Source organism: Carlito syrichta, unplaced genomic scaffold, assembly GCF_000164805.1.
Source record: "Carlito syrichta isolate Samal-C Ts95f unplaced genomic scaffold, Tarsius_syrichta-2.0.1 Scaffold304638, whole genome shotgun sequence".
In the NCBI taxonomy this organism is placed as follows: domain Eukaryota; kingdom Metazoa; phylum Chordata; class Mammalia; order Primates; family Tarsiidae; genus Carlito; species Carlito syrichta.
In genome coordinates, this window is record NW_007248734.1 from 1,014,694 (window position 1) to 1,023,526 (window position 8,833).

General features: G+C 34.5%; 1 pseudogene; it reads right to left on the reverse strand.

The window, feature by feature from the left end:
* Nucleotides 1-1,718: 1,718 nt before the first annotated feature.
* Nucleotides 1,719-2,158, reverse strand: LOC110595830 (annotated as a pseudogene).
* Nucleotides 2,159-8,833: the final 6,675 nt, after the last annotated feature.

Here is an 8,833-nt window from a genome sequence, read left to right on the forward strand (position 1 = left end):
GAGGAAGGAAAGGAAGCAAGCATGGAAATGAAAAAACGCAAAAACTGGAGATCTTAGTAATGTTTTTGAGCTCCTTTATCTACAGGTGATTAAGAAATGGCCACACACAGTCAAGTGAGTTGTACCACGGACATGCTTACATACATGGCATCTAATAATTTGACTGCAAATTCCTGTCCTCAGAAACATTTAACAAACCAGTTTAGTTATTTATTTGTTTGTTTTAAAATAATATGTATATGTTATATATATATTCCTGCCATTGCCAAACTGTCACCTCTTTTTAATTTTAAAGATGTGGAGTACAAATCAGGATTAGATATACAAGGGGTCTTTTTACAGATGAAGTTTGGGCCTCCCTTTGGTCCCCATTTTGCCTGGTTTGAGATCAAGTATCCTTAATGATGTTGTGTTTCCCACCACCTCTACCGCAGCAGTATCTCGCTACTGCCAATCCCTTTCTTATAGTGTTATGGCAAATGTTCAGGATCTGTTTTTGAGTGAGGACACGTGATACTTTGTTCTTTGTTTCTGTGATAGATCACTGAGCATGATAGACTCTAAAGCCATCCACGTTGCTGAAAAGTCCATATGTTTGTCCTTTATGGCTGCGTAATATTCCATCGTGTATATGTACTACATTTTTTTATCCTGTCCAGTTTCAATGAACAGCACGGTTGGTTAGTTCCATGGTTTTGCTATTATGAAGAGTACTGTAATAAACACGCATGTGGAGGTATCTTTTCTGTAGAATGATTTAAGTTCCTCCAGGCATATTCCCAGGAGGGGGATTGCTGAGTCATATGGAAGGTCAATGTGCAGTTCTTTTAGAAATTGCCAGCCGCACTCGGTGGCTCAGCCTGTAATCACGCGCCTTTGGGAGGCTGAGGTGAGTGGATTGCCTGAGCCCGCGGGTTCGAGACCTGCCTGGGCAGCGAGACCTCATCTCTACAATAAATCAAAAAATCAGCCGGGGGTGGTAGCGTGCCCTGTAGTTCCTGCTACTTGGAAGGCTGAGGCAAAAGGATTGCCAGAGCCCAGCAGTTCAAGGCTGTGGTGGCTGGGAGCGGCCCCTGCACTACAGTCTGGGCGATAGAGTGAGACTCAAACTCAAAAAAAAAAAAAGAAAAGAAATTGCCAGACTGTTTTTCAAAGAGTTCGCACTAGCTTGCATTCCCACCAGCAGCGTAGAAACGTTTCTTTTTCTAGGCATCTTCGTCAGCATCTGTTGTTGTTTGTTGTATTAATGACGGTCATTCCTACTGGGATTAAGTGGCATTTCAATGTGGATTTGATTTGCATTTCTCTGATGATAGTGAGGCTGAGAACATTTTCATGTGTCTCTTGGCTGCTCATATATTATCTTTTGAAAAATGTTTATTCATGTCTTTTGCCCATTTTTTAAAGGCCTGTTTGCTTTTTTTCCTTTCAGTACATTTGAGTTCCTTGTAGATCCTGGATGTTAGGCCTTTGTCAGATATACAGTTGGCAAATATGTTTTCCCCTTCCGTGGGCTGTCTCACCACTCTCTTTTCCTTTGCAGAAGCGTTTCAGTCTGATGAGGTCCCATCTGTTTATCTTATTTATTATGGCATGGGCACTCGGGATTTTGGTCAGGAATTGGTTGTCAGTTCCAATTTCCATAAGGGTTTCTCCAGCATTTTCTTTATTTTTTTTAATGTGAATAGTTTTTAATCAAAGGTGTGTATAAAATTACATTATTCCTGCATCTTCTTAATGGTTTCTTCCTTGTATTTGCCCTTTTCTTTTTCTACTTGGTGGGATTTGGCTTTCCGTTCAAGAATCTTTTTTGCAGTCTTTGTCCAGTTTTAGCCTAGTGATAACCACCTTTATGGAGTGAATGCTCACATGGACAGTTGTGACATGTGCCTTTTCCCACTGTTCCCATTCAATGTAGATGACATGTTTCTTCCTGTCAACCTAGACTACTTTGCCGGTTTGCTGACCTTTATAGTGTCCTCGCAACAACCTGAACTTCATCATCCTTTCAGATGGGCATGGATTGAACATTGTACTTCTGTCTCAGCTCTTTGGAGAGAGGGGAAGACATAATTTTCCTGCAAATGTGAAAAGGTGCAGTGAAATGACTTTTGCGGTTCTTGCTTTGGTCTGAAGTCACGAAGGGATTGAACTTCATTTTGGCCATGGCCGCTTCAGCGATGGCCACCTCTCCTGCATTTTCTAAGGTTCTTAATAGTTTGAGGTTTTATGTTTAGGTCTTTGATCTATTTAGAGTTGGTTTTTGAGTATGGTGATAGGTAGGGGTCCTGTTTCAATCTCTACATGTAGTCAACTAGTTTTCCCACCACCATTTACTGAATAGGATCTCTTCTTTCCAGTGATTGTTAGTGGAGGTTTTGCCAAAGATGAGTTGGTTGAGAAATGAAGTTTTGCTCCTGTAATCTCTATCCTGTTCCATTGGTCCATATGCCTATTCTTGTACCAATACCAGGTTGTTTTGATTATTGTAGCTTATAGTAATGTTTAAAGTCTGGAATTGTGTTACCTCCCAATTTGTTTCTTTTGCTGATGATTACTTTGGCTATTGGTGGTCATTTATGTCTCCATATGAATTTCTGTACTGTCCTTTTCAGGTCTGAGAGGAATGATGTTGAATGAGTATTGCGTTGGATCTGTAGATTGCCTTTGGCTGGATAGAAATCTTAACAATGTTGATTCTTCCTATCCATGAGCATGGAAGACACATTTGCTGTGTCTTCTGGGATTTCTTTGAGTAGTGTTTTGTAGTTTTCATTGTAAAGATCATTCACTTTTCTGGTTAGAAAGATGCTGAGGTTTTGTTATTTTGTTTTGTTTTTTGTGGCTATTGTGAATTGGATTGTGCTTTTTATTTGGTTCTCAGTCTGCTTATTGTTGGTACATAAGAATACAACTGTCTATTGCACATGTATTTTGCCAAAGTCTTCTGTTAGTCAAAGCAAGCTTTTGCCACATTTTCTTGGGTTTTTGAGGTATAAGATCATATCATCAGCAAAGAGGGATAACTTCCGCTTTTCCTTTAAGGATAACCATGATTTTCTTTTCTTGTCTAATTGTTCTAGCTAGAGTTTTCAACTAAATGTTGAACAAGAAGGAGGATAATGGGAAGCCTTGTCTTGTTCCAATTATCAGGTGAAATGTTTCCAATTTTTGTCCATTTAGCAATGTGTTAGCTGTGAGTTTATCATAGATGGCACTTAATATTCCAAAGTATGTGCCTTCTATGCCTAGATGTTTGAGGGTTTTTATCAAGAAAGAATGCTGGATTTTATCAAAAGCTTTTTCTGCATCTAATGATATAATCATGTGGTTCTTATTTTTACATCTGTTGATGTATTTAATTACATTTATGTTCTTGTGGATGTTGAACCAGCCCTGCATCTTGGGGATGAAACCTACTTCATCGTGGTGGATGATTTCTGAAGGTGTGTTGTTGGATCTGGTTTACTAGAATCTCATCGAGAATTTTTGCATCAATGTTCGTCAGGAATATTAACATAGTTCTCTATTTTGTTGGATCTTTACCCGGTTTGGGCATCAGTATGATTTAGCGTCATAAAATGATGTGTGAGAATTCCATTTCTCTCTATTGCCTGGAATACTTTCAATAGGATTGGTATCAGCTCCTCCTCCTTGTATATTTTGTAGAATTTCACTGGAAAGCCATTTGGTTGAGGGCTTTTTCTGTAGGCAGTTTTCTTATAACAGAGTCAATTTCCTTGGTTGTTATTGATCTTTTTATCTTTTCTTATACTTGATTCAAGTTGAGTCTGTAGCATCAGATTCTGCTACCAGCATATGAATAACAATTATTCAATAATTTAAATAGCACCCTCAGTCTTGTTAGTAAAAAATTACTATATTTTAAAAATATTTTTACAGTTTATTCAAGATTTTGAAATGATAACCTTTGGCAAGTCAAATAATTAAAACTATAAAATGACTATTTTACAACAGAAGTTTCATGTTAGAAATTTAATATTTCAGGCAAACCCTTCGGGTCCCCTCCCACTATGGGAGCTTTTCTGTCCTCTTAATAAATCCTGCTTTCAAAAAAAAAGGAAGAAATTTAATGTTTCGAATGCTTACAGTGATCTTATTTTTATTCAGTATGATTGATATCCAACATTTACTTGAAAAAATAAGGGTTAGAAAATTAACATGAATAAAGCTAAAGATAAGGAGATGAAAATTTTTTTAAAAGAAATGTAATAAAACTAAGAAATAATGGAAGATTATGTATACAGGAGTAGAATGACTATATGAAGATAGCTGCTATATGACATAAATGAACGTAAGTGAATCACTCTATATGTTTTAGTCCTCAGGAATTTAGTACAATATAATATAGTGGTAAGTATTTTTTAAAAATACCAAGAAAACTGTTAGGCCCTTTCTATAAATAGTACTGGGAAGCAAAGCAAAACAAAACTTACCCCACTGGAATAGTTTGTATTATGTTGCAATATTTTAATTTTGAATACTAGTGAGTTTTAGTTGCTATAAATTATACTAAGGCTTAGTGAAAGAGAAAGTTCAAAGGAGGTCAATTAAAATATTTTGGGGGAGGATAACTTAAAGAGTGGATCAATGAAAAAAATTACTCTAGAATTCTTCAATTCAAACAACTAAGGTAAGCAGATGGAGACCCATCCATTCATGACTAGATAGTATATATGAAAAGTCTTGAGCTATTAGAATGAAAATTTGAACATTTAGGCACCAGTAATATAATTATATTTAATAGTTACACATTTTCTTATCCTGAAGAAGTAGAGTTCACATGGCATATAAGGGTGTTTAATTTTTCATTTTAATTTTTGCATTTTAATTTTAGTTTTTCTTATTTTTACTGCTATATCATAGCTTCATGTATTTTAGGGTATATGTGATATTTTGATACATATATGCAATGTGTAAAGATCAAATAAAAATAATTGGAATTTGTGTCAACTCAAATATTTATCTTTTATTTGTCTTGGGAACAAAATTGTTTTAGATGAGTTTAGGGGGCACAGATACAATTAAGATAAAATAATTTCTAAAAACATATGCATAAGTACCCTTTACATTTGTCATTTGAATGAACAGTCAAGTTTTCTTTAAATATATCCTTGGAAATTCAAACAAAAGAATAACTGGAGTGTTGGACAGTTATCTAGATTGTTATAACAATTATAAGGTCTCCAATCATTAAATAATGATTTTAAAATATTAGAGTCTGTGAAACACAGGAAAAGAAAAGAAAATTAAATATATAATATTCATCTTCGGTAACCTTTTTTTTTTTTTAGAGAATTCATTTTTGCATTCAGTGTTCCAGACTTCTTTGGACTAGATTTCAAATTTCTTCTGTCTTTTCCCTCCCTTCATTTCTTGTTGGCATATAGTGGAAAATTAGCTTAACCAAATAATTTTAATTTTTTTTACAAGCACTATGTTGGTATAGATAAGGCTATTGCGGTAAACCCACAATAGCCAAATGGGGCTTAGTCACTTTCTGTCTCTCAATAAAGTTGTCCTTAGAACATAATATTTATTCTATTTCCAATTTGTGGTTGCAAGAGTGCTGGTTTATCTTCAGTCATTGTGCTGGGCTTCCATAAGGAAAAAGAGGAAGAGCAAAACACAAACATATATACCATTAGATCATTTTATTTTAAAGGTCTGTTAAGTACTTAATGAATTCTCGTGTCTCTTGCTGGCCTATAACTCTATGTGATACTGAGAAATGTAGTTTTTTTTTTCTCTAAAAGAAATGTGCTGCCTCTCTTACATTTGAATAAAATAGGAATTTTTTTTTTTTTTTTTTTTAGTTGGAGTCTCACTCTGTCGCCCAGACTGGAGTGCAGTGGCCGCTCCTGGCCACTGCAGCCTCGACCTGCTGGGCTCCGGCGATCCTTCCGCCTCAGCCTTCCGAGAAGCCGGAATTACAGGCATGCGCTACCACGCCCGGCTGATTTTTTGATTTATTGTAGACATGAGGTCTCACTGCCCAGGCGGGTCTCGAACTCACGGGCTCAGGCAATCCACTCACCTCAGCCTCCCAAAGGCGTGGGATTACAGGCTGAGCCACCAAGCCCGGCAAATAGGAATATTTTTATTGGAAAGAACAGAATAATCGACCAGGAATGATTGTCACTGTATGATTTGTTAATTCCTTATGAATTAAAGTTTCACTTATAATTAGCTTTAATCACTACTTACAGTTTTATATAGCTTTAGGAGTTAGAAAGTCAAAGTTGATTGTTCTAAGAATTGTGAGCATATGTCTATAAATTAGACAATGTGACAAATTGCATAGATAATAAAAAGGCATATTACTGTTTATGTAATTACTGTGTGACAGATACTGTTCTTAGTGATTTTCACACTCTTTTATTGAATCTTTTAATTCACAAAGCGAAAAATGATATAGATATTATTATTCCTATCATCCAGATAAAGAGTCTAAGGCATAGAAAGATCAATTAATTTATTTCTCTAGAATCAGATATTTAAGAAAAGATGGAAAAGTAATTAAAGCTCACTCAGTTTGGCTACATAATTCAAGCTCTTAATCAGTTTCTGCCTATCAATTTGGATATGGATGCTAAGGCCATTGTTTTCATAAATATCTTTAGAACACTATGAATCTTTAATGCTTTCATCTATACAGTTGCTATTTACATTTAAAAAATCTTTCTAAATTACATATTTGACTTGAACAAAAGTAATAATAATAAAGCCACAGTTCCTGAAATAGTAAAACATAAAATACAGAACTCAAGGTTCTAAAAATTGGGTAAGATAATAGAATTTAGTCAAGCAATTAGGGAAATATCTCAATGAGTAGAGAAAAGTGATATGGAAAGAATGTATTCTCACGAATTATATCACAAGGTCTCTGCTGTTTGATTCTTTCAAACTCACTTCCACCCTACCCTATGCCTTTTCCTAAATCACTTCAGAGTTTTTAAATTTAAGTTGGCAAGATAAAATGATCCATTGTGAGCAACTAAAAGCTTAAAAAAAAACTATTTACAAAGATGAGTAGAATGTAAGGTCATTTTCTTATCCCCTGATAATAAGTCAATAAAAGATGCAATTTTAGAAACTTTATCTGTAAAAAGTAAGTCATTTTTTACTTCTGCTTTTGAGATGGGTATACTAATTCACGGCAGAGTCACATTTTTACCACAGCTAGTAGAAGAAAATGAATATTATTCTCATTACCAAAATTATAAAATCATATTTTAAAGTGATCAAGGTAGTCTAGAAGAAATAAATATTAGATGAACTAAAATTCCATAAATAAATAAAGAAACCCCATTTGATGCAAATTGGTAACAGCCATACATTTGCATTCTTGAGTGTACTTGCTGATTTTGGTGCTATGCAGGTAGTTAAGTTAGACCTACAACTGGAACTTAACATTTCTTTTTTTTTTTTTAAGTCAAAATGAAATGACATCTTCCCAGGCTCACTGTACTTAGAAAACAAAGAACAGCCATGATGACAGCATGACTAAATTTGCTGTAAATCTCAACCTCCAGCTGTTTGCCAGATTTAAAGTTATCTGGGATAATTACCTGGGATGTGAGACTGGAGAGATTGGCGAGGAACTGGATATAGGCTTATGATGATGAGAGCTCATCATTTCACAGTCTTTGATTTCTGTGGAGTTAGAAACTCAATAGGTTTTCAAGATGGGCATACACTAAGAAAGGAGTGTACCACAAAAAAATTTAGAATTACTAAACTGGCAACTTAGTCTCAATCTAGAATCATTTCTGATAGGTTTAAAGTGTTTATGCCTTTAAGAAAATGAGAAAAGAGGAAACCTTCTTGGTTGGGAAATGCCATCATCTGGAGCCCCTGAAACTCATTAGTTCTTTTCTTTTTTTTTTTTTCTAGTTGTTATTGCATAATGCTAGAATATAATACAAAATTATGATGAAAAATAACCTACAATCAATAGAAACGCAGACAGTAGAAGAAGACTTTATTTGATCGATACTGGAGTTAGCAGACAACTACTTTAAAATAACAATATTAATATGCTTAGGAAAACAAGGAAGAGTCATGGGAAAATCAACAAAATAATGATAGTATTAGAAAATAATTGAAATAAAATCAGCTGGACCTAATAAAAAAACCCAAGATAATGAATACATTGAACAGTAGATTGGAAAAAGCACAGTGCAGGATTGTTGAATCTAAAACATTCAAATTAAGCCATAGACAGTGAAAATAATAGAAGCATAGGATAATATATAAAGGGCTTTCAATAAAGGTTAAAAAGTAGTCAGAGAAAAATAAATATTGCATTCAAAGAAATAAGAATGTCACTGACAGCTGACTTTGAAGGACAAACAAATGGAAGCCTGATGGTGATACAATAGCATTTTTAAATTGCTGAAAGAAAATAACTGCCACATTAGAACACTATACTACAATGAAAAAATAGTCCCCTAAATGGAAAATACATTTTTAAAAAGGTAGAGAATAACAGAGAAAATTTGTTAATAATCACATATAAATGAGAAACAAACAAAATCAATTTTAAAATAAACAATAAAAAGTCATTCTCCTGGAAGAAAATAATACAACCAAAAAATACAGAAATTCACAAAAAGACAAATGTACTAGTAAATACAAGTGACTATTAAATACATAAAACAGTATTTGATGTGTTGTAGATTGTATTAGACCCTAAGGAGACCAATGATCCTTACTTTCTAGTGTCTATGCCCTTGTATAATCTTTTTCTCTCGCAGAGGTCCTCAAACTTTTAAAACAGGGGGCCAGTTCACTGTCCCTCAGACCGTTG